Consider the following 27,975-nt stretch of genomic DNA (forward strand, 5'->3'; position numbering starts at 1 on the left):
CCCACATCCTTGGGGAGGGGGGAAGGGGACGACCTTTGCTCCCTCCCCTTCTCGCCACCCTACATCTTCTACTCTGGTGGGGCATGGGCATGCCTCACTGAAAATTGGGGCTACCTACTCTATTGGTCCCATATTTCTGTCTCTCACCCCCCAGTCATCTGTCTCCCCCCACTTCTGTCTTTACGCTAACGAAAGCCCCACACAACAAAAATTAACGTGCCAAAAATCCTTTGAGCCTGAATTCGGCATAACAACCTTAGCGATCATACCCCCACGCCAACGCATATGTATACACGTGTATGTAATTGTACATGTGTGTATATATGTGTGTGCATCGTCACTGACCTAATGGATTTTTTTTTTTTTTTTTTAGGTCCTAGCCGCCGAAATCTCAGGAAATTAAGCGGCAGGACCTGCCAGAGTAAATCTTAGTCTACTGGTGTTTCCTGGTCTGCCTCCACGGGGCGAAAGTGGGGCAACGTTGGGCCTCAGTAGGGGTCCAGCGGCTAAATGACCAGATGAACAACGGTACACGACACTACACATGTACAATATCCATATACTTTTAAATCTCTGGCATTTCCCAGCGAACTGGTTCACTCACAATGAAAGCAACGCGGAGATGGGGGAAACCCCTGGTGCCGTTTGACCCTAAACACACTCTGCACTTTACACTTTACCTTTGGGTTGCCTGGCAGGCACTTTACCTACCTCGCTAGCCCGGTCGGCAAAAGTCTATCCTTTCAGCCTAGAAGCCGAAAGTTTAGATTGATTTTAAGATAAATTCAGATCATGAACAAGATCATTTAGTTCCACTTGAGATAACTGTGGTTCCGAAAATGAACATGTACTTCAACTACAGATGAAAGTTTGTTCCAGCAATCAACACTCGCTGGCTAAAGGCAAATTTCCGCACACCTGTCTTTCCTCAATTTTGAATTTATGCCCCCTCAAGTGCGTAATCTGGGCAAGAGGAAAAATTCCACCAGCACTGAGCATGGTCAAACCATTCAAAGCTTCATACACCTCAATCAGATCTCCTCGCAGATGCTAATCTCCAGATGCTACAATTTGCAGAGCCTTTCTTAGTGAGATACCCCTTTGTTCCCCTCATCAAACTCTTAATGAAATGAATTCCGATTTGTTAATAGCTATTGTAATATTTCCTTTACTAACTTTATATTATTATGTAAGAGTTATTTTGTAAAGAATTTACAGATAATGACTTTTTAAAACTGTCATAAGCTACAATAACACAAGCGATTTTCTAAATGATTATTTTATTATTTTTTTCATAAGGATATGGATAGGTTTCCTTTATAAAACTGTAATGAATCTTCCAAAGCAATTATATATCGCAGCTGAAGGCTACGAGATACCTTATTATAATTTAAATCCACAGTATATTTATAAAACTTCAAGTTGTCCTAAATGTTCAGGAAGATACATTTTAAACATACCTAGAGGCTACTAACCCGAAGATGATGGAAAATCCATATGAATCAACCTGACAATAAATGTGTGTGTGTGTGCGCGCGCGCGCACGCACGCACACGCACGCACACACACACACACACACACACACACACACACACACACACACACAGGTGACTGCTTTGTGAAACTGTTATGGAGTGCGAATTTTATATCATCTGATACAACTGGCAACAAAAGTAAAATAATAAATTTTCCTGTAGATTGTTAGGGAAACGTTCAGCGACGAAGCATACAGAGATTATAAAGTAACATGCTATATATTTCCCTAACCATTAAAGCCAGAGCAGCGTTCGTTTAACCCATAATCCGCATAGTGATCAAAGATCACGAAAGTAATTCTTATTAATAACAAAGTTAATTTTATGTCTTTATGATATTAGTTAGTGCATTTGCATTATTACTACATGATTGAATTCTTTAGGCAAACTTAAATAATGTTGCCAATGTACAAACCGAAGTTTGTACACTGGCGTCATTATTGTAACATCTCATATTTTTAAAACCTTTTATTTCTTTTCATAGTATACACGTTTCCATGTGACAGAAAATATGTTAATAGTACTCGCACTTCTATAATAATAGATTTAAATTATTTCAATAAAAATCGAAAACTGTAGAATTTTTTGGTAGTCTGGGTAAAATTTGTTGAATTGAAATTCGAGTTCGAGCGTGGGGATGGTTAAGAATCATTGCAACTGGGGAATTCAGCGTTCTGATATCCGCATGCCCTTCACTACAGGCAAGTGAAATACGAGAGAAGAAGAATAGACTACACTGTCACAACGCAGTCTCTCAGTTTTCAGTAGCCGCTACGAGAACAAGTCTGACAAAAAATTGCGTCTTGGTAGGCAGATAACTGACCAGCCTTGTATGCAAAAATAGCAAGCAACCTAGCAATCAAAAGAACGCCTCTGATGTAGGCTTCAAGCTACCAAGGAACCTATGTTATAAAGATCCTTTGCGAACAGCAATAGAATAACATCACCACCAAAGATTCCTGTGCACACCTAGTCGAAACATGTCAAGCAAGATTCAAGCTGTAATCGCGCAAAAAATTGGATCTACATGCTATTAGGCACGTTCTAATATTGTGGTAGTACTATAAGATGGTGAATCCATCTTAGATCGCACCGCTGTTTAGTAGAATGGTTAGTGTTACACTCCGACAACTAGAAAACTGTTTTTCCTGAAGCTAAAAACGAAATAATTTGACGATTTTATCAGGGAGACAACAGTCTCCATTATGCACAGCAATTTCACTCTCGTGTTTGAAGTGACGGCCGAATAACTTCATCTCGCTGCGTTCTCTCCTTTCGCTCACCGTTTGCAGTCGTTTTATGGATGGAAATCCGACCGAATTTTCCCGTTGACAGAGCTCGAGTAGAAAATATCACATTTATTGACTTCTGGGAAAATGAGACGAAATAGAAATATTCCATAGTAAGCAGACGTCAAGTTTCCTTCATCACCATCAACATCCCTAGAGAATCACGCACACCGTTACATTAATAACCAAGTGGAGGGCAAAGTCAAGACGGTAACGAAGTTTTCTTGAACTCTCTCACCTGTGCCAATATTGATAAACTGAATTCCGGCGGAGTGTTACCGGAATGACGACTATATTGACACAAGAAAAGCCAAGAAAAAATAATAGAGAGAAGAAGAAAAAAAAAAAAAAAAAAAAAAACTGACAACATGATAGCATTTGTGAATGGAGAAGTCGTAGACACCAGTGATAGAAGCAACTGACTTTAGACTATATACTTTACGAGTTGTTTGTGAACTTGGTGACGAACTTAAAATGATGTACAGAAAAATTCAGCCTATTCCACTTAGCAGAGAAGTGAAGGAGTTAACAAGGAATAGCAAACCATTGCAATCCCAGAAGAACATAAACGGTAAAGAGACAATGAATGAGACAAAGATAACTTCCCTTTTTGTTCACGAGAATTTTCTCTGGACATGTGTGCCGATTATCTGTTCAGAAATTAAGTTTAAATGAATAATCCGAGTAATTATTACAACTTTAAGACAAATTTCGCTAAATGATAATTTTTAAGAGCAGAAATATAGTTATCTGGGCGGATTCATTGTTGGAAATATTATCTACTGTACTTATCATAATAAAAACTAAATTACGGCATGGATAATTTGCTGAAATATCGATGCATAGCAAAGTGGCCTTAACAATATGCACTCTTAAAATAGTATCGAAAAATTTATTTCGGAACACTTCAGCGACTTAAATCAAAATTTAAGAAATTTAACCCTTCGAATACGTACATACTCATGCAAACAGTGATGCGGCTTTTCACATTAATGTTAAATACATTTAATGGAAAATTTGCATGAAAATAATGAAAGTACTAATTGAATGTCATGATCTTTTCCCAACTTACGCAGTACAGCTTCTCATTTTAGGGAAGAGAAAATTATGGATCTCCACGACAACGTTAATTATTATTTTTTTTTTTGTGAAGGTTTGAAGAGAGTGTAAGTTAAAAATGTCACGAGCAATCTCAGAATCAGTAATTAATTTAAAAATTGACACAACTAAGATGATATCTTCCCACTGGCAGCTGAATAATACATAATTAACGGTTACTTCATGCGCGCACACACAAAATTATGTATTACATGCAAGAATTAAGATATGAAACTCGCACCTGAAGACGACAGGTATTTTTGTCCAAGTCATTCTTGGAAATAGAGGTGACACATTTAAAATTAGGAGAAAAAATGGTTTGTAAGGGTTCACTTTAATGGAAACAAAGAAGAAACACGACAATAGAAAGTAAGTGAGATATTTTCGTAAATAAATCTCAGTTTGTGGAATATAAAATAAGAAAGAAAGATCAGGATCACAGAAGAATAAGAGATGAAGGCAGACGACTGTTAAAAATGAAATAATCATTTGAAAGTTAAACTTGTATAAATCAGTCGAATGAATAAACAATTATTATACGAGAATTATTTACTTAAACTCGTACGAGCTAGAGGTCTGCATGCACAATCCAGGTTGCCTGGTAGTACAAATCATAAGCGGACTCGGGTCGGGCCCAGTAGCACATTTGTTTTTTTTTTTTTTTTTTTTTTGGTAGTTGTTGGCGCATCGACTTCTGTGGTCATAATGCACCTCCAAAGGTTTTTGCAGTACTTTGATACAAGCCCGAGGCGGGATTCGAACCCGCGAACTTTGGGTTGCTAGGCAGGCACTTTACCCACCCAGCTAGCACAGATGTTCGGGTACAGTCGGGTAATATTTGGGTATTATAAGCAGAACATTCAATCCAGCTAAATAAAACACGTGTTAAAATATGGACGAAACGTGGAATTGTTTTGCAATGAAACACAATAAAGTTGAACTGCCTTGGTAATGAAATGAGCGTATCATAACGGAACGGAAACAATTCAGCATGATAATAAAGCCTTCCTTTCCCCTTGCGTTGAATAAGTAGATCTCTTATAATAACACAGTGATCACTTAATTATGACCACCCCCTGTGAAAACTGAATGCGACCCGTTGACCACGTGAGGTACGAGAGTGTGTGGAGTCCGTGAGTGATGGGTAAAAGGAAGGATTTATCGGACTTTGATAAAGGATAGATTGTGGGTGCTCGACGAGTTGATGCCGCGATTTCTCAAACGGCTGAACTGGTGGGGGTGTTCGAGAACCGCCGTAGTTAAAGGGTACCAGGACAGGCTTCAAAATGGTCTAACAACGATCCGATGGCAAAACTGCAAAAGTCAGCGAAAGGTTGATGTTAGAGGTGAGCGCCGGGTCCGATGGCTCGTACAGGCGAGGCACTGTTGAAGAGTTGACTACCCAAAACAACATGGGCCAACCCGGAACAATATCTGGCATGATCATGCATCGCACGCTCGCAAGTATGGGCTATACCAGCAGACGACCCTGCGGGGTCCTCTTCTAGCCAAGGTTTATCGGCGTAAAAGATTCGCCTGGTGCAAAGAGCATGCAATTTGGACGTCAGAAGACTGGAAGAAGGTGTGCTGGTCGGATAAGTCACGTTATTAAGTCCACACCATGGATGGTCGTGTACGGATTTGGCATCAACAACATGAGGCTCTTGATGCATCATGCATAATATCAAAAGTGCACGTCGGTGGAGGCGGTTGTACGGTGTGGGGCATGTTTCACTGGCAGAAACTTGGACCCCTGGTGCATGTGGAACAACGTATCAGTGGTCTCCGCTATCGTCAACTGCTTGCTGACTGTGTACACCCCGCTATGTTACACTTTTTTTCCGAATGGCGATGGTGTCTTCCAAGATGACAATGCGCCGAGCCAACGGACACTTGTTGTGCAGGAATGGTTTGAGGAACACAGTTCGGACTTCTAGCATATCGATTGGCCTCCGAACTCCCCCGATATCAATCCCATAGAGCACTTGTGGGACACTATGTAAAGGCACATCAGGGGTCTGGATACACCAATTACCTCTATAGCTGACCGCATTACACAGCTTGGTTGGCCATACATCCCGAATGCTTCCGACATCTTATCTTGTTGAATCAATGCCACGTCGGATAGCTGCTGTACTGAGGGCAATAGGAGGACCTACGAAGTATTAGGTAGGTGGTCATAATTCAGTGATCACTCAATGTATGTACAGGCAGGGATGAAATACCAGGAAATACCATAGTTTCCAACTATGGCAACATGTCGCAAATTGTAGGAGATTTGTAAAGTGAGTTTATGACAAACGGGAACAAACTGCTGTTCGTATGAAATAATAGGAACTGGTTTGCGCATGACTAGACCAATCGCAACGTGTTCATAATCTGCTACCGTTACACCCGCAGCAGGTCAATCTGATTATTCTCTGACTCATGTTGCATCAGAATACAATGTTACTTTTTTGTGTAAGTAACTTCTGTATATTTTTAATATAAAATGTTATTTGGCGACAGACTTTTAACTGCATCTGGCGACTTATTAGTAGCGAGAGTTGGCAATGTTGATTTTCTAGCTCACTTGTGTTGTCTGATCTTCCATTCAAGAAGGTTGCAACTAAGCACGTGAACAATATTTGCGAATAGGTATTGAGTTTTGGGTTTTGTTTTTTTTTTTTTTTTTTTTAACTTCTCAAAGAAAAGAACACCTATCAAAAAGAATTTTGATAAAATCAAAGTATAATTAAAAAGTGGCGAATATATTTTGACGGAAAAAACACATGCTAAAAGTGAAGTATGTAAATTGTTTCGTGAAATAAAAGATGCATCTACTGAAGAGAAAACCGGTGCCGTTCAGTGCATAAAATAAATTCGCTAATTTAAAAGAAAGTTACTCTGCCAAAATAATATGGAACTTCGCAAGTCGTCATTATTGAAAGGTCAGTGCTGGGCAAAGTAGCATACAGGAACACTTGCATTCACCTTCTTTACGTGTACCACAGAAAGTAAAGGATGAAGTGACTAAAACTTGTGTCGCACTGTGTGGCAAATACATCAGTCCCTTTGACATTGACTGGTTCTGGCTTTACAGAGTTATCCCAATTTTTTAATAAAAGTAGGGTCACTGCACAGAAATCTGAATGGTAGAGATTTGTTACCACATCCTACAACAATTTCCCGCAATTCACAAAAGGGAACAAAAGTTGCGTAAAACACCCATCCCCAGTATTTAATCATTATTGATCTATATGAATGCAGTGCATCTACCGACATGTGGGCAGATGACTTTAAGCACATATCCAACATAACGCTAACGTTGCACTACACCGATGGTAAGTGGAAGCTGTGGAATAGAGTGCTGTTCACCTTTAAATTCCCCGACAATCGTAAAACTGCCACTGATATCAGAAAACAAGTTTCGAGTCGCAGGCTTGTTATTAAGTCTTCCGTAGCCGAATGGTCAGGCACAAGGGGAATTGTGCCTGACCATTCGGCCATTTTCAAATGGGGAATTCCTGAAAACAAACTTACCTCGTGCCAACTTATTAACACCCGAGGTTAAAGATGTTGTGACATATCTCAAAACAGTCTGTTCTCAGATATCACCCGAAAACCAATGTTCATCAAGGCTGATAATCATGTTGGTGTAGCAGAATAAACATGTACAAATCATTTGATGCTAATATATCAAGAACGCCAAGAAAGAGATAGAATGTGCCATGTTCAACATGAGACCCTACAGATGCTGATGAACTTCTTTGCACCATTGAAAGAAGCTTTACTGTAACTTAAAGCAGATACCTACCGCTTGTTCTGCCAATAATATTTAATTTATTACATTAATCACAGCAAAATGTGAAACAAGCGCACAAGCTTGATGGATATAAACAAAGTGACTACACAATATATTATCATCTACTTAGCTAACGAGTATAAAATTAAAAATAACAACTCGTAAGTATGAATTGAAAGGCAGAAACTGAAAAATGAAAACATGTTTAAGTAATCTATGTAATAGTCTCTTAATTCAAAATATTTGATTAATATAATCACTCGTAAGTTCACTCATAATAAGTACAAAGGAGGGCTGCAAAGCGGTGCTTCAGCATAGAAGCCGCTCTTCAAAGAGACTCGATTAAAACGAAAAAAAAAAAAAAAAAAAAAATTTTCATGGTCAAAGCACCGGCTCTGAAAATGCTTGGTGCTACGCTAATGATATGCTTTGTATTTTCCATTCCTTAAAGAATCCGAAGAGATCAACTTTACTTACAGTTAACCTCACACGACCAATAAATTACGTATTTGCTAAAGATGACAGCGAATGCCAAAATAAGGACTCGCAACCTACTACGTCAACTTCAAGGTCAAATGACGTCCGCGCTGTGTTTCCGTCCATCAATTAAGGGACTGCAGAGTAACAGAATGAAAGCCCAATAGCCAGAATGGACGTAAACAATTCAGCAAATCCACTTTGTTACTTAATGCATGAAATTTCTTTTATATGTTGTACACTCGTGCCTATACTTTATTATAACTTTACGACAAACGTCAATGACGTTGTTGGTGGCTATAGAGAGCGAAATCATTCTTAAAATTTATCGACTTGCCAAAGAAGAAACCACTATGGTGCAGTGGTGCTCTCACAGAAATATTCGCTGGGGCCCGGTAGCCATGTTAGCAAGAGCGCAAGGCTGTACTGGGTGGAGTGTGTGGGGTTCGAGACCAGCTGTCAGTAGTCGTGGACTTTCTACTAAGTACTGTATCTTGAATTAGTCAGTCTCAAGGCCGGATGATATTAGCAAGTCAAATCCAAGGATCCTGACTAGAAACACATTCGAAATAAATAAATAAGAAGTGTTCGCTAAAGCAAGAGCGTCTCCTGTCCGAACCCAATCTATTATATTGCATTATCAAAACTGTTCTTGAATATATGTTTGTTCATGCTATTGTTCTCGAGTTCTGCATCAACAATTCTGTCAAACGAGCTGAAAACAACAAAATTTCAAGCACTCAAATCTGAAATACAAACAGATCACGTGAAAAATGAAATATATGCTAGTCAAGTACTACTGATTAACCAAATTTAAACAAAAACAAATATATTATTATTATTACTAGCCATATGGCGCAAGGAAGCACAAGACTTATGCTGCACCAGCTAAAAAAAAAAAAAAATTTCCGTGTGTGTGTGTGTGTGTGTGTGTGAGAGAGAGAGAGAGTCAGAAGTAGAAGGGAATCACCAAGAAAGAGAAGCACGATGATATCCAGCTCAGAACCCTGGGTGAGGAAACCTGGACGCACATTCTGTATCGCTGCAGCCTGTACCACGATGACAGATCTACACTACAAGCTGCTGTCAGAAACTGCTCTGAAGGAAATGAAGTGGCGCTGACTGAAAATTCTCAATCGTTCTCAGCTCTACAACAATTCTGCTCTGCTGTTTTCACTAAAAGAAAGCAACTCTTCTGAAGTTTATCAACATCAACAACAAGGAACCAACCCAACACCTGCAATGTCTATCGATATTTCTTAAAACTGATATTGCCTGCCATCTACTTTTTTTTTAAGCTGGTACCCCAGTTTGGGCAGCTGTGGATACAGGATTACACCCACTGGTATAGCACTACCTCCGGTGGGTGCGGTTTTCGTTCTTCCTAGGACAGAAAAAGACTGCTGTCTTGTGGTTCCTGTGACACAATTAATACTTCTGATTAGTTGCGTGATGTGATTTGCTGTGTGAACATGTTTCATGTTCATTACACTTATAACACTGTTTTAGACATATTCCCCTGTGTATTTTTCCTTCTGCTTGGAAATTTGCTAGATATCACCAGTTCCTGAGAAGGGTGACAAATTCCTCCCATCGTGCTTATCTCTGCTCTTTCCAAAGTAATACATGAATCCATTAACCTCCATTCCTAACCTATCTCGAAACCGTCTACCTGATCAATAATCGCCAATATGGATTCCGTCAGTGTAGATCCACTTGTGATATACTGACTTATGTTACCCATCTACGGAAAAACTCAACAGAAACGTTTGGTGAAACTCAAGCAGTTGCTCTTGACATTTCTGTGTCTTTTGTCCGTGATTTGCATAAAGATCTTCTAAAAAAGCTTCCATCTCGTGGACTGTCGACTGTTTCTTTACAATTGGGTATCCAGTTTTCTCTCTGACCGCTCGCCGCGGTGATGGTTCTCTGTCTTTTGGATTTTCCACTAATGCAGGTATTCCCCGAGGTTCATCTCTTTCTACCACGCTTTTCTTCCTGTGTATTAATGACCTTCTTGCACTGACTAATAATCCTCTAAACAGTTTTTCTGATGATGTTACATTGCATTCTACCTTCCAGTTCGAGAAAACGTGCCCTGCACTAGCTTATCTTATCGAATATCCACCATCAATTCCTTAAATGCTGAGCTCCAGGTAATTCTACAATGGGACAAGAACAACTCAGTTAATTTCAGTCCTGTCTTATATCTCGCAAAAATAAATGTACTGCACCTATGCTTATCTTCGATGATACTCAGATTTCTATAGATCATATATCTCTGGTTGGGACTACCCTGACTTCCAATCTCTTGCCATAAGCACATCACAAATACTCCTTCCTATGCTTCTAAAAAACCGGGTTTTCTCTATCATTCTCGGCGCTACTTTTCTTTAAACAACTACTTACTCTGTACAAATCTCAAATCAGCCCTACTACCATGGAATATTGTTTCCACATCTCGGATGGAGCACCAAAAACCTCTCTCAGACTTTGAACTCCATTCAAAAGAGAGCAATGAGGTTAATGACCTACGTCTTACGAAGTCTCTCTACTGTCTTACATATGCTCTATTACATGGCTTTTCTAAAGGTACTTCCATGGACACCAACTGTTTTTCTGAATTAGCATCTATAATTTCCCTTTCTCTTTCACACCAGTCTGAACACGAACCGCAACCATTCACTCTCCAACTTTGAATCCACAGAACCAACTTTTCTTTTCTTCCTTATTTATCCATTCAACTTCTAGTTTTTGGAACCACATGTATTTACAGAAATTCAAGTTTTATGTCAACAATATCTTCTGTCTTCTCAACGTTCAACCCATGATACTAGTACTATAGGTTCAAATACCTTTTGTGTTTGTGGTTTTCACATAAAAAAGACAAGATGCAAATATACAAATGTAGAGTATCGTCGTGGACTTGAAAGAACTGAACGTCACTATGCAGGCATTTTTGCTCATAACTCATTCCTTGCAGAAAAGCAAACCGAATAGAAATTAAATTCTAGATATCTCAATTGCCATGAAGACAGAGTATTCTTCGAAAAAATATTTCTTTTAATTTCCATTGCATAATGTCCAAAAATTCAAAAAGAAAATGGCTACTCAAATAAGAAACTGCAGCAATCCAGAAAAAGGAACATGTAACGTGACTCATTGATGGTCTGTACTTATCAGTCCACGTGTAATATCTGCTTAAATGTGTTCTCTGGTCAATTTGTCTGTTTTGCAGGACGAAAACCCGAATTTCCAGGACGGATGGGGGGCCTTGCTATCCATGTCTGAGACGGACTAACTCAGCTACGGAGCGAAAAACGCCCATTAAAGTTCTGAGAGTCATTGAATTCAGAATTCGAACTCGGGCTTTTTCTCGGTGCGAGCAGAGCGGTGATTATAAACACTGTGTTCCAGAGCGGACTGATTCTTTTGATAGCAAAACTGAAATAAATTGTTATGAGAGGTAAAAAAAAGCATATAAACAGAAAGGGAATTTATCGCTTTAAGCACTGATATTTATTACAAGGGATTTCGCATCTTTTTTGCATCCGTAATAAATGTAAGGGAGTTTCTTAATAAAAGGGCTTTCTGAAAGGATTAACGACAGCGAATACCCGAGTTCTGTTGTATGGGCTCTTGAAATTTTTCCGATAAAAACTAAGATCAGGAGGGATCAGTATACTGCGTCCGCAAATTGCAGTATTCTGTGGGCGATTTGCCTGTTTCGTTATTTTGAGGAAAAAGTAGCTTGAGAAGAAAAACAAAATGATCCTCACCCGTGATCAGCGAATGATTAAAACCCAGGCCATTTCCACCTCCTGATTACTAGTATGAGTTTTCCTGGACGATGTATATTTCCAAATGTCTCTTAAATTTTTGTTATAACAGGAAAGAGCAGGGTTCGTTATTTCAGAATTCATAAATATATCATATGCCTTTAACTTTATTTTAAACTTTAAATGAGGCTTCTTATGATTCTTCACTCATTTGCGAGTTCTTTTTTTATAGTTAATCTTTAAGTGCATAAAATGGCAGCCCACACATGTACAAAAAGCTTCAGTTCGGATCCTAGCTAGACTTTTTCCCCCTTCTCTCCCGTAAACTCTGGCTTCTTACCAACAAAAATATTCAAAATTTCCACAGAACAGGTAATTTGGAGATATTATATACCGATACCTCATGGTATTAAATGCTTCGGTGCAAACCAGCGCCGAAGCAGTTAAATTCCAAACCAGTCAACCAACATAATGTCCAATAAAAATATAATAAAGCATGGTTAAATGGATAAAATTTGAGGATCGAGGTATAAAACGTTATAATGAAATACAGAGAATGCATTCGTTTTAGACATATTTTAGTAGGACAAAACAACAATGGCTAAATCAATGCTACCAAAAACTTAGCGTGCCTGCACTCAATAATAAGTAGAAAAATAAAAGGGAAAGAAGGAAGAAAGATATAAAATTAATTAGACTTGTACAGGGTTGTTAAAATTAAAGTATCCCTAAGTAGAGGGCTCTGGAGCGAGTTCTAAGGCTTGTAAGTGAAGAGAAATTTGGACAACAGGTACAATAAAGAATGCGCTGCCATTTATTAGAAAAAAAAATTTAGTTACAAAATTTTTCACTGTATGGCGCGTAACTACCTTAGTTACGATAATGTAACGTAAGCAAATTACGATTATGCAAATAACTTACGTTATTTGCATAATCGTAAGTTATTGCCACAGCGCCACTATTCAAGCTCTACTGTATTGTATAAAAGCAAAGCAGTCTCTTCAAAAGCATACAGTACTGTAGATTTTTGCCTGCACTACAGCAGCAATGCCAACAATTGCAGGAAAAGGCGCTATTAGTGAAGCTGTACTATCAGAACAGTAACAATGCAGCTGCGGATATCAGAGAATTCCGGCGTCAGAAGCGCATAAGGCCCACGTGGACCTATCACTGTTTGTGCTGTCCGCAAAATGATTGCGAAATTTGAAGCGACAGGACATCTTGGTAGAGGTCGAAACGAGTGAACTCCTCTCGTGTTGAAGATGTGGCTATGGCTGTCGTAGATTTATCAAGTCAATCTCCATGTGGAAGCGCAAGTGTTTCTCGTGAAGTGGGCATGCCATATTCCACTGTAAGGCTAGTACTGTAATGCGTCAGGTGTTGTGGTACTATCCTTACAAGATGCACATGCTACAGCAGCTAAAGCATGGTGTGCAAATATTCGTTTCACATACGCACTTCAGATTCTGGCGCGAATGACAGTGGACATCACTTGGCCACGGAACATCCTTTGGAATGATGAAGCCCACTTCTGCTTAAATGGACAAATGAATACGCACAACTGTCGCATTTGGGCAACAGAAAACCCTCGAGTTATTAGCATTAGCATATGATGCAAGAAAGCAAGCTTATGCAGCATCAGCCAAAAAAAAAAAAAAAACCCTTTCACTTCACCCCTCCGTTCGTTCGAAATACCTGTCCAGCTGAGCCTTAAATTTATTTAGGCTATCAACTTCCAAGAGATCCCGTTGCATTCTCCAAAAGTGACAGTGTGGTGTGGATTTACAGGCACATTCATGATTGGGCCATATTTTTTGAACAGGTAACACCGACTGGACCCCGCACCTGTTCCGCCACTGGACAGCGATATTATAAAATGTTGGCAAATTTCGCAATACCAGAGCTGCAACGTGGGTGGCTTCAGGATTCTATATTCATGCAAGATGGTGCGCCACCCCACATCCACCGTTGTGTCCAAAGATTGCTAAGGCAACACTTTACAGACGAACGGGTCATCCGCCGTTGTTTCCAGACAGCACTAATTCATATGGTTTAGCTTGTCTGCACAAGTCGGAGTTCCCAGACCGAAGTGAGCGCTGTGCGTAATAAAAGAATCCAGAATAATATGGAGTAAACCCTACTCCCTCTGCCTAAACCAACTAACGATAGTCCCGATTGAAAAGGCTTTTAAGAATTCCTGACACTCCTGTGGGATATTAATCTATACCTGCACGCGTGAATGGGAGCGAACCCGCTACTGTATCGTGAATTCGCACAAAGGTGAGAATCCAATGTAACGGGGCAACCCATACAATCAGATTTCTCAGAGTACAACAGGAATCCAACTGTTTTGTGCTGACCATGAATTTAATAATAATTCGTAAATTGTGTTGGTCAAGAATTTTTTTTTTTTTTATAAGAAACTGGTCTATATTTTGAGATTATATTCTCCTTTATATCTATTAATGCTATGTAGTATTAAACTATACAGGTTTAATTTATAAAGGTTTCCGTATTTATTCAGCAATTATGCACAGAAACTATTTTGAGGAAAGATGCGTTTTTCTTACAAACTACTGCTCTTTTATCGACAAGAAGTATCATAAACGAGAAAGCAAAGAAAAAAGGAATCAAAAAAAGTATCTTAATTCCAAACTTTTTTAGTAACGCCCGTAACCATTTTTTTCATTCAGATTGGAATGAAAATAGATCTGCTTATACACCAATCATTGGTCTCTCCTCTGGAACAGTCAGCCGGCTAGACGTCCCATACATCAAAGTTTCAGGTAATTTAATATAACTTATAGAAACATGCATTTTTCAATAAACCAATCTGCATTTATATATTAAATTCTATATAATATATAACATAAAAGTTTATACAAAATATATAAAATTGTAGGTGTTACTGAAACGTCAAGGATCTTAATAATATGCGATTAATTAGCAGTATCCGAGTATATGTTTAACAATATCTAGTTATTTAAGGTTATGAGACTCATGATGGGCAGATAAAATAAATTATTTGCACAAACAGACTGTTCTTCGATGTGTCATTATTTATACTTTGCTGTTTGTAATAATATGCAGTTTATTCTAAGGAAGGCTGCTGCCTAATAAAAAATATGCTAAATACTTAGCATTAGTAAAGGCTCAAGATTTAAGAATTCATGCATTTGTACTAGTATTTCGACGAACTGTTAACTTCCACCATCCAGTGCACAGTACGCTGACGAAGCATAAACTTCTTGAGGTTGTAAGTTACTGCTCTCCAACGATTTGTGTTTATGTCTCCCTCCCTTTTTTTTTTGTGTCATTTCAGTTCAGCTTTCATTGCTGTTTAAATTCAAATTCCGTTGTGTGTGCCACTTCAAATTCCACTGTTGTCCATTTTGTTTCCTCTTCGTCGTTGACCTACTGACCTGAATTAGAACTTCTCTCCCTGAGATGATTCGTTTCTAACTCGTGCAGCCTGCATTTTTGTATTTTCTCCTCGTATGTACGTCCCTTTGCTATTTTCACCAAACGAGTCCCATCTTTGGACCCTTTCAATAAGCTCAATGAGTTTATTTTGATACCGCCAGCAGAACTGAACAACAATATTTCAAATGAAAGACTTTTATACAAGATAGTGTTGAGACAAGTGCCATGTATAATCTTATAATCTCCTCCATCTCAGATGCAAAAGCACAGTAAGACCTTGGTAAGAACAGAGCACCTTCTTACACTGCATGGCCACCAGGTTGGCCTGTGTTATAATCAAACGCGGTGGATTATAATCCACATCCCTTCATGCATTTATATGGCGTATAAAAAACAACAGAGGGAGGAATATGGGTGGATGAACGATCCCATTGACGTGCATTCAGATAATAAGATGTAGATTCTTTTTATTGGTCAACAGTAATAATAAATAAATTTTCTATTTATACTCCAGGACGACCAAACTGTCAGAGATAGACAGTTCACAAGATAGACAGAATACAAGAAACAGTACCTATTTAGCAGTCACGGGCTTGAACACGGGTCACTCAAGGCACGGCGGCCTTTTAGGGCCATATGTTATAATTTCAAAGGACGAAATGGTAAAATTGCGCTTCCTTTCTAGTTCGAGTCTATTGTTTTTAATGGCAACCCCTCCTCCTTCGCTTTCTCTCTCCGAAATACATACATATGCACTAAAACCAAACTGTCACATGCAGTTTATTTCATAATTTGTGTGAAATAGGAGCTAAGATAGATATCCGGATCTATAAGTCAAGAGTACCGTCACCCTTTTCATCCCAAGACAGTGTCCGAATGACCTTCCAAAAAGAAGAAAATCTTTTCTTAAGCACCATCAGTTCTGTCCGTAATACTTGTCTTTCATCTCTCCTAACTTCTACTCTGTATCTATTGAAAGCGGCACATAACGCAAGCCTCTTTGTGTTGACCTAGATGTTGTGTTCTTCGAAGTGTCTCATATTGCAGGAAACGAGACATTCAATCTCTGCCCAAATCATACGTATAGGTAGCTAAGTAACTCTGGCTCTATTAATACTATGGTTTCTGAAGGCGAAATAATGATAAGGTGTACACAGCTAGGCCGACTTGAATACGATATGTGAAAGTGGGTGCGATAACAATTCGAGAGAACGTGTCATGATTTTTAGGGTTTTGGGAAACAGTTAAAAATAAATTGAAAAAAAAAAAAAAAAAAAAAAAAAGAATTCCTTTGTGAAACAACTGAGCAGTTATTAATTGGCATAAATATTACTAATAGTAACAAATTTTTAATCGCGAATTTAACCTAAACAAAATATATAGTGTACCGATAGCTATTGTAATACCTTTAAATAATATAACCAGAGATTAAGAACTACTAGGACAGTTCTGTTTCTTAATCTGATCTGCCTGTTTTTTTTTTTTTTTTTCGGTGTCCATTGCTTTTTCTCATAATGTGCAGTTGGAATCTTCTTCGATATTAGTTATTAAAATAATGGCAGTACTGTAGTTATTAAAAAAGATCAAACTTTCTTATGAACATATATGCTTATTATAAATAAGCAGCCGCTTTATAAGGAGGTATGCTGTTTTGAACTACTGAAGAGCTGAGCACTTTACCTTATCCAATCAATATCACATATTTCACATATACTTGAGGATTAAAAAATTAATAAATCGCGTATATTAACTTTCAGGAACTGTTCATTAACGTTAAAATATTAATCTCATACTAATTATAGTCCTCTTGTCTGATATTGGCGCGATTAAAAGTGACAGTGATGTAATAAAATAGATTTCCGTTTACGTGTATTTTATTTTAATAAAATTCTATCGCGGTTCACTTTTTTGCAATCTAACAAAACAATATTTCGTTATCTTCCACCTCCCCTTCCTTTTCACATAGATGCTCATTCGTTAAGCCTTACTCTTCTTTTCGGATAATGATGCACTTGGCTTGTGCGGCTCGCTCCAAACCCACTGCTACAAATTATTTCCCGCCACATTCCTGACGTGCATTACCCATTCCCCTTCTATTCATTCGTGTCTTCGAATAGGTCTGGTACGCGGATAATGAAGTGTGTCGGTTACACGCTCTGATATTCCCGGTTAGTTCTGCATATACCAATTTTGGTAAACAAAGACCTTTTATAACAGCGAGAGGAATCCTTAATTCCTTACCGTTGTCCTGATGAAATCTTCCAAGTTAACAAAAAGGAAAATTTTTCGCAGTTTCCATTCATATTCTTAATATTTCATTTTTCAATCAAAATTAAAACATTTTTCTTTCTCTTAATGTTTACTGGGTTACTTTACATACGGCTGTTGAAATTAATATTCGCAAAATTCTTTCCACTTCTATATATCTGCATTACAGGCATGGATATCTAACTTTTAATTGCACACGGTCTACAGTCATGGTAAAGCAGGTGGTTGTTGTTGTTATTTGGTTTTTAGGAGCATTAGCAACTAAGGCCATATTGCTCCGGGAATATGCGGTGGTCATTCCCTGACCTTTCCGCATCCTCCATATTTGGTGGTTCGGGCTCGAACCCCTGTCTAATCAAGAAGCGTGTGCTACGCACTGCTGCTCCTGCCCATCATGGTAAAGCAATGTCATTATATGAGAAAGAGCCTAGTCACACTCTGTATGACATGTAAGCTCTAGATATTCAGGGATTCCACGAACAATATCCAAAATGTATTATACATGTATATTTAAAACACAATAACATTTAAAGCAAAAAAAATAAAAATAAAACCAGTTTTATTAAATTTTAAATTAAAAGTGGGTTGCGTGAATTAGAAGGAAATTTTTTTTTTTCCAATTTAGGTAATTATGCAAGCCCTCTATGACAGTTGGTGAATAAACAAATAAAATTAAGAGTTCCAAATTTATATTTAGCAGAGACAGAAATTATCGAACGCGCTCGCTCTCTCTCCCCTACCCTTTTTAACATCCATGCACATTGCTTAATATATAACAACACTAGACAACAGATAAAGCAGAACATATTAGCAATATGAACTTCAGCGTTACTGCTCATGTTTAAGAAACACGAGTTTTGCATTTCAGGTATACCACAAGGAGAAGCTATGTAAATTTTTCTTATGAACGGTGATAATTTCCTGACCTGAGAGGGCTACATTAAGTTCTTTGTAGGATCTAATGACCCAGAATAACAGATAAATCTTACCCAACTTAGTACAACGCAAATTCTACACCCACGAGAAATATTTATTTTTTCATGGGACTTCACCAGTGGACCATGTGTGGAAAAAGTAACAGACAACAAGGGCTTCGCTTAATATGGGAAGAAAGCGTCAACTTTCAGCAACACTTTTTTACAGCAGGAATTAGTCAGAATACATAACCCAGAAATGCTTATTATCAATTCCTCGTTACGCTTCAGGTACTCCTTCCTGACACCCACCCACCCATCGAAGGACCAAGTAGGCCAAACCAAGAGTTCCTGGGCTTGGGATACTTATTGCTTAGATGGTGAAATATTCCTCGTAAAACAGCGTTACAACTTTATCATCATCTCAGGAGCCATAGTACAAATCAATTTCACATTATTGTCCAGAATTGGTGTTTGGAATTCTCTTCTCCATAGCGGAATAATAATTTTGAAATCGGTATAATGAAAACACCGTCCCATCTATATTTGTAGAACATGACATTCGCAGGCAACACCCTAAAATTGTTCAACTGAGTCTCTGTTATTCAACTGTTATTGTTCAACTAGTCTATGTTCAACTGTTATTCCTCTGAAGAGAAATCATTAGGAAATTAGTTCTGGAGGAATGATGTACCACTTCAACACTAGATGTGATCTAGTGTTGAATCGCAAGACCTCTAGGAAGACATGCATGTTTCGGCTACCAAGGCAATTGAACTCTTTCTACTTCTTTCAAAGCCTCATAATATATGGATATTATATTCGCATAAATGCAAATAAAAATTGGGCGTGTAAATAACTATTCTATTAACGTATGATTATAATATGTACCTTCTGGCAAATAGCTGTTCTGGTGTAAATCGATTTAATAAATAAATAAAATGCCCGGAAGCATATCTTTGGCCATCCGAAGTGGCGGAAATAAAAATAAATTTAATTTTGCCACTGATATCAGGGCACCTACGACAAATTCCGCTCGCGACCAAGAAATTTTTCGTGAAGCACAATTGTAAAATGTTTAAATAGCTGCACATTTTGGGCAGAACCGTACAGTAACAAAAATAGCAATAAATAAAGCAAAAGGAAAACGTTTTTCGAGTGTTTCGCAAAATAAACGTTAAGTTCCTAAGGAGCAGGTGTAACGTTTCTGTAAATTTATTATTATCAGTATTTCCCAAGTATTTCATATACTCTGACTGGTTTTTGCGATTTAAATTTGGGAAAAAAAAAAAAAAAAAACAGAAAGCCCTCACCCAAGATCATGTAAGTCGGCCACGGCCTGGCCTGTACTGTACTGTAAACAGCCAAGTGAAAAATTTTCTCGTTTAAAAAAAAAAAAAAAAGGTTTAATTTAGAAAAAAAAAAAAGGTTTAATTTAGAAAAAAAAAAAATTATAATCCACTTCCATATTGAAAAGTTGGAATTTTTCATAGTAATTCTAACAATCTTGCTATCTTCGGTAGTGCAAGAGCTTATCAACTTTTTCAAACAGTTCAATAATGACCTGCCAATTTTTTTTTTAAACATCTTGGAAAATCAGTATTAGTAACGGCCATTAATTATATTTATGGGTGTAGTTCAAAGGACTGCAAAGGATGGTCAGTGGATCTATTGTGATTGAGCCAGGTTTCCGTTATACAGATAACGTCATATTCTCTAGCAAGGCGAATAGACTGAAGGATATGGGGTTTGTTAGTTATCCTCTTTATATTTTGTGAGTAGCACCAGTAGTTATTAATGAGGGTACGGATAAGGTAGTCCTCATTTGCTATGCGTGAACGTTCTTGTGGTCCCACTGGAGCGCATGAGATTTTCTGTCCACGAAAGATTTTAATAAGGAATTTTGTGACCACGGATCCAAGTTAATTTGTGGTTGGTTGGCTTCAGCTGTTTCGAGATAATGAAAGATGAAGGCTTTGTGTGTAATTATATAAATATTTACCACGACGGAGAATCTTGTACATATCTATGATTGTTTGAATACTGGTATTAGGATTTAAACTTGAAGCGCATATTTTGTCGCTTGTCTTCACAGAGATTATATTGTAGGTGTTTGCTGGACAATCAATTTGTTGATTAGATTTCGGCTCGCGTCTCAATTTAATTTTTTTCATTGATGTTTCTTGTAGGCAGAGGGGTGCAAAGTGAAGCACTGGCATTGACAGGCTTCGCTCCATCGGAGGAGTGACACAAGCAGAACAGCTCCTCAAACGAGCGTTTTGGTTGTAGAGAGGCCACAGTCCATGTCATGTGAGTCCTCTGAATTATTGCATGCGAGTGCCTCAACACTACTCAAAATTCGTTCAAGAGAGCGATACCCAAAATTATTCACTGCGCACTAAAATTAAATATGGTCGATACATTTTTATTAAGGATTTGAAATTTATCGGGAGGGGGAGGGATGGACGAACGAACAAAGTGATGCTTAGAGTTACTTCCGCCCGGTTGCAAGATGCGCTGAAAACAAATGTCAGATAAAATTCTTAAATCTTTTAATAAAATCTAAAAAATTAGATTTCCCTATAATTAAAAGTGCATCATCAATAAAATAATAAATTAACAGCAAAAAATTTACGTTCCATCGTATAGATATACAGAATATTTTATTTGCGCTCTTGCATATTTTTACCCCACCTACTCTGCTAATAAAATGTTTTTGCAATATCTCAATCATATAAGTTCACATAATTTGTAACTGACTGGATTCTATTACTTACCTCTTCGTGAAGATGGCCTTCAGTTTCTAGATTTTTTCCCCAGTATCACTCATTTTCCTCTCCTCCATTACATAATAACCGTGACGTAGAATCAAACAAGCCCTTTAATTTTTAAGCTATTATCTATAAAATTACTTAGAATATATTACGCGAGAAACTCTGGCAATTCCTTTAACATTCTAAGAGTACGATGTCCTTATCCGAATACTCCTCCACAGGTTTTTTTTTTTTTTTTCTTCAATCACATACGCGATCATATTTACACTTGCATGTAAATAAAAATTGTTTTTTCGCGTTTCTAATTGTAGGTGTACAAAATTTCTACTGATTAATCAAGAGTTATAACTAGCCAATTAACTGAACCCTCGACTTATTTTCTATCAGAAAACAAAAGAAATGAGAATTTCTTCCCGCTACTTTAATCAATTACTAGCATTAGGTTACCCAACCCATTCTTAGAGTATCAAGAGAAGAAAGCTGCGATTATGACGTAATTAGGATTACTCGTACATTAGTGGTACCGTCAAGTCGTACACCCATCAGGTGTCCTTCAAGAGCACAATACAACCGATCAATGCGAATTAATGAAGCAGGCACAGAAGAAGACTAATATTTGCTGTATGCAATCTGTTATTAAGAACGATGTGAGGGACTTACATTCGCAGGAGATTAACTTGTCACTTCACTTTCGAACGTCTCTTCAACCAAACTGATGATGATGATGTTGTATCGCAGATATCGGAAGATGTTTCCACTCCGTCAGCCGAACTGCACACAACACAACTGCAGCAAGCGGACGATCAGAGAGGCGGGTACCAGAATTGGTACCACGCGTGCTCCGAGCACTTCATCCGCGCCGTCTATCCTCTTTGGAGCTCGCAAATCACACGCGCACACACAGACTCACGCAATACACACGCTGTGCGTACGATTTCCATCTGTTGTACATATACTCGACGTATAATTTCTTTAGGTCCGATAACGTCAATAGACACGAGTGAAATGAAGAAGTGCATGCTTTCATCTGCAGGCAGTTAGTTGGATAATAGCAAGGTCCTCACTAACCGTAAGATGCACGCTTCTCATTGATCAGATATACAGAACTATGGAGAAGGCCGGTATGTCTCCAATGCATTGTCCTCCAATTGCAAATTTCTAACTTACTAGACATCGACGTAGTTCAAAAATCACTAGGAAAAAGCGGGCAATTCCAATGTTAATACAGCACAAGTCTGGATATAGATTTCCTATTCCACACAACTTTTCTTTTTTTGCCTTTCACACGTTCGTGTAAGAGAAGATCGGGAACTTATTTAGAGGTGCTGAGTATCAATTGTAATGGCAACTCACAGATTTAAACAAAATCGCGTTAGTTACCATAGTGATAACGTACTCTGAGCACTTACTTATAAATTGCCTTTGAATTTTTAAATGACATATGGAATAAAAACACACGAAAATAGATATAATTGACACCAATTTATCAGATAAAATCGTTTGTATCTAATGGCATATAACTTCATCTTTCGTAACTCTCAGATGAAGTTGTAATGCAGAACACGTGTGAAAAACCATCTTTATGATCTTCAAACAATATCAAATTCCATTTAATTTATGTGGGCGTGTGCACGGGATCGCAGTTTCCATCTATTGAACAGAATGTAGGGTGGAGAAGGGAGAAAATAGGACTGGGCGTTCCTTTCTATCGTGCCTAAAGTAATAATAACTTTAACTAACAATAATATTACAAAAATGGCCATCGTAAAAGCATTAAATTGCTATTAAGTACTCATGAAAAGTAGAACAAGCAAGAAAAAAAAAACATTTAGAATTATAATAATCATTTAATACGTTTTATACTTATAGTAGTCGATTAATGAATATTAATATCTGAAAAGTTTACTGAAACATTTTGCCTAACCGCACCTCATAATATTTTAAAGGATATTTTTCGGAATTAAAATTGTTTAATTGCAACTGTTTTTTTCCCCCATCTTGTTTCGTACTTTCGGAAATAAATGGTATAAAAATGGTGATGGTCGTGGTGTTGTTAAGTTTTAAATAAAAATTATGTAAAGAAAGAGCCGAAAAAATTTGCCAACCATATGAACTACTTAAAAAAATAAGAAACGCCTCGAGATATACCTATCACATTTTTTAAAAGTAAAATAAGATAGCTGCAGAATTATGTTTTTATTATAAAAATCCATTAATCATTTAAATATTAATAAAGCAAGTAATTAATGATATTTCTGGCATCAAGATCCTCCAGAAAGTTATATTATGCAGTATTTTTATTTGTGTATCGATCAAAACATGCTTTGTGATTAACCATATTCAGATTCCTGATGTAAAAGTACGAAGTGCAATTAAGATGTAGTATACTAGCTTCACTACATTTCATTTTAGCTTCTCACTTGTGACCAAACCAATGCATATGTGGACAACTAAGCAACCTAAAGCCTGTTCCTGGTAAATAAAGAGAATGGAGACCTGTCAGTAATATTTGCTCAGTTTCTTTAAGCGGATGTTTTTTCTAGAATAATAGAAGGCACAATGTTTCACTGTAAAAATGTCAAATATTTTCATAAGACTGAGAATTCCTGATTTTTAAACAGTGACTTTTCTAGTCACGAATTTAAGATGCTTAGGAGGTGAAACATTTAGAGATAACTCTATCCAGCCTTATGAAAATATAAAATAACTCAATGAAAATGTAAAATAACTTAAAAGTTAACAGGAGATGACGTAGGCAATCATTTTGCCTCAGGAATTATTATTCAAATACTCAAAAACACAACGGTTCTGGTAATCTTCTAATCATCATGCTGTCTGGGTATTAATTTCATTACATATTGCATAAAATAATGTCATTTTCGACTGTAAGCGTAAGTTTCGATTCAGCTTAATTTGCACCCCTCAGTCATGTATCAAATATAGACATGTCTGGCATTCTAATAAAGTGGATCTTACCTTTGCTGTTTTATCTGCAGATCTCTCTGACGGTTTTCTCCTTTTACGACAATGCTCATTCTTCTTTTACACCGTCAAATTATGGAAAAAACAGTTCTTTAAACTTTCTCTAATCCACATCTTTTGCAGCTAGATCCAGCATGTTTAACCCTATAGACGACACAGATCCAACATCAAAACAAGCGAGTTACGTGCATTTTATATATATATATATTTATTTATTATTTTTTAACGAAAAAATATAACATAGAAACATTTATTCTCCCCTAGGAACCGCTAGCAGCATTTAAAGAAAATATCAATAACTATTTTCATTGGCAATAGTTAATATATATATATATATATATATATATATATATATATATATAATCATATAGGCCCTATCACATTTTCCGTGGAATATCAATTTAAAAAGCTAGCAGTGATTTAATAAACGAGAGATTTTTCCCCCTCTCTGCTTTCCTTATTCCTAATAGAATGAAGCTCTAACTTTGGGATTCGGTGACGTCAGACTTCCGTGCTAGTCGTCATAGAAACGGAGAGGCATCAAGAATAGGAAAAGATGACAAGGAGGACTTGGCGGTATTGCATGGAGTTATTAATGGTAACTGGTTTTCTCCATTTAATTCCATCCGGAAAATCCCACTTGATTATCTAAAAAGGTACTTTCCTTCTTTTCTGTGATTTTCATTTCATTCTTTCATAAAATGTATGTGTTTTAATCTTCAGATGACAACAGAACTGTTGAAAAAAAAAAGGAATGTTTACAACGTTGTGGTGTTTGAGAACTATCACTATTACCTTTACTGCCCTAATTTACCATTAAACAAATACAAGTTGCGCATAGCGATAAAGGCATTGAAAAATTTGTGAAACCAAAAGTGGTCTATTATTTAATCAGCATAAGTGCTCTTAGGAGTACATACTAGAGCATATTAAAGAAACTCTTTTATTTATGTTTTGCTATTATGAATAAAATTATATTTTCTGAGAATAAGTGTAGTTCCACACCGCGTATTGTTCAACAAACTAAAACTGATAGACTCAATAATGAAGTCTTCCAGCAACTAAAAAAGAAAAGAAAAAGAAAAAAAAAAGATGCGCCATATAAAGATTGTAGAACGAGACTATTTAAAGCCACCACGTGCGTGCAGTATAAAAACAATAGAGAGCCAACTGCATTAATAATGACGCCATTAATGCAATTGTCTAACTATATTCATTTCCCCTATTATTATTCAGGATAAATATTGGTATGCAGCAAAACACAACAGCACGTGTTTATTACAAAATATTTTATTTAATATATAAGGGGCGATCAAGAAGGATGGAGGTTAAAATTAGTGTTCAAATATAAATTTAAATTAAACTAAACTTGTACATTTTCACTGGAATGCTTATTTTTTATTTCATAAAGTCAAAACGACGAACTTTCGTTATCGTCCATCTGGTTAAATGCCAGAGCAGTGAACAAGGAGTAGTTGTGTATATTTAGCTTCTGAGTTGTTTTCGAAAATTAAGTGATTTAACTACAATATTTGTAAAAGGCAGGCAGGTAAAGAACCTTAATAACATTAAAAGATAATTTTTGCCGAAACCATTCCATATATGAATTTCATGTGTTAATAATTTAGTTTTACTTCAATTTTGATAAAATCTGTGCTAGATTTACTCGAGGAAGATGGGAAGCGTACAGTACACAGTGTCTGAAAAGTAACAAAACAAATATTATAGAAACAAAAAGAAAAAAATGTTAAAGAAAAATAATTTATTATGCAAATACAAGTAGGCGCTCGATCGATTTAACGGACTAATTGGGGGAAGGGGTGTCAGCTATTGCCGAAAGTCCGTTAAATCGAATCTATTTTAAAAACATTAATAACGAACTTACAGTGTAGGATGTATTAAAATGTATAAGTATGAATAAAATATTATTAAAATGTATAAGTATGAATAGAATATTATAATGTACATTGAGTAATTTATACACGGCACTAAAATATCTGTTAAAAATATAAAAATAAATTTACGGCAGGAACCAAACTTTTATTTTAATTAAACACGTCAAAAACTATACAATGTAACTGATGGAGTGTTTCCACCACTTTTTTTCTTAAAGCTCACACAAAGTTGTTTTCAATGTGAACATTATTTTCATTTACATCCGTTTTAGATGGAAATAATACTTTAAAATTATTCTTAAACTCCATTGAATAAAAAACACGTTAAAAAAGATACATAATATTCAATATTAACATTACTTAATTGAAAGAATCACAATTTTCAGAGTCAGAAACAACTGTCATATGGAAGAAGAGGTTAATTCCTTGCTGGTAGAGGGTTCTGGTGAAACAGATCCAGTTGATGAATTGGTCTTGAAGACATCATCAAGCTTCAGTTGCTTTACCCCTTAGTGCTGCTTCCTTATTACTGTTGATCGAAATTCTCTAAAATGTTCATAATAAGGAAGCACATCAGGGTCTGATGATGATTCAATATAATATATGATGTCATCCATATGTTGTCTTATAACAGACAATTTAAGATGAGGTGCAACTGATTCTTCGTCATCATCGTCCTCTTGTTCTCTATGAAGAAGATTTTCCGCAATCTCTCCCTCAGAAAAAATTTGATAGCCCGGATCACATCATTTTGCAGCCATTGTTCCACATCATTCTCAGTTGCATTTTTGTTGCCGGCCCTCAGAAAAGGTGTCCCAAAAATTAGACGCCTTAACGTCTTTAAAATCCACTTCAGGTTCTACGTCGTACTTCGTCCAAGCATTGGCCAAGGTAGTAAATCATCATATCTTTCCACGCAGCTACACGTTTAAGATAGCAGATCTGATGTTGTATGCATGTAAATTTTGCAGTGTCGTGGTGCCTCTTGTATCTTCTTCTGCTTCTTCCAAAACAACCATCGCCTCTTCCTAAAAGCTCTTCTTATACAACCTCTTACATGCAACGATTATACCCTGATCCATCGGCTGTATCTGAAGTAGTGTTAGGAGGCACAAAAACTCATTTAATTCTCCCATTCCTGCTAACTAACCTCTCAGCATTAGAGTGAGCAGGTGCATTATCTAGCAGTAAAACAGCCTTTATTTCACTAGAAAGAATTTTCCGCACATCTGTCTGATAGCATCGCACATCAGATAGATGTGCTGTCTGATGTGTGACGCTATCAGATATAAATAGGTTCTAAATTTTTCTTTTAGGCCAGAAATTTTGTCCGTTAAATCGAAGGCCTACTGTAATTCAAAACCGTCCCCATGGAGCGCTATACACTTGTTAAACCTCTTTATGATATGTTATGTTAAACCTCTTTATGCTATACACTTGTTAAACCTCTTTAAAATATAATTCATATTTATTAAAAATATGAATTATATTTTTTAAATATAATACATATGTAAATATATGTATAATATTTGTGAAAATATAATTGAGTCCAAAATTATCCCAGAATTTTTTCATTCTCCACTTCACCTAACAGTGGTACTACACAGTTGGTATATTATTCTTGGAATACTGCTACTCACATGCAGTTCCTTGCATTTGTCAATGCAAATTGTATTATCTGCTAAATTAGACCTTAAGCTTAATATTCCCTCATTAATAAATATAGAAAATGACAATGGGCGCAATAATAAATCATT

The 27,975-nt window shown here is 36.9% G+C and overlaps 1 protein-coding gene across 1 annotated transcript in view; it reads right to left on the reverse strand.

Moving 5' to 3' along the window:
- The window catches only part of LOC150081687 (protein qui-1-like), a 706,673-nt gene extending 684,531 nt beyond the window's left edge, over positions 1-22,142 (reverse strand). Inside the window, exon 1 of the mRNA XM_090378807.1 lies at positions 22,002-22,142. The gene's annotated coding sequence lies outside the window, so the exon portion shown is untranslated. The remainder of the gene's footprint in view (positions 1-22,001) is intronic.
- Positions 22,143-27,975: the final 5,833 nt, after the last annotated feature.

Source organism: Mastigoproctus giganteus, chromosome 8, assembly GCF_048544385.1.
Source record: "Mastigoproctus giganteus isolate SK-2022 chromosome 8, ASM4854438v1, whole genome shotgun sequence".
Taxonomy (NCBI): Eukaryota; Metazoa; Arthropoda; class Arachnida; order Uropygi; family Thelyphonidae; genus Mastigoproctus; species Mastigoproctus giganteus.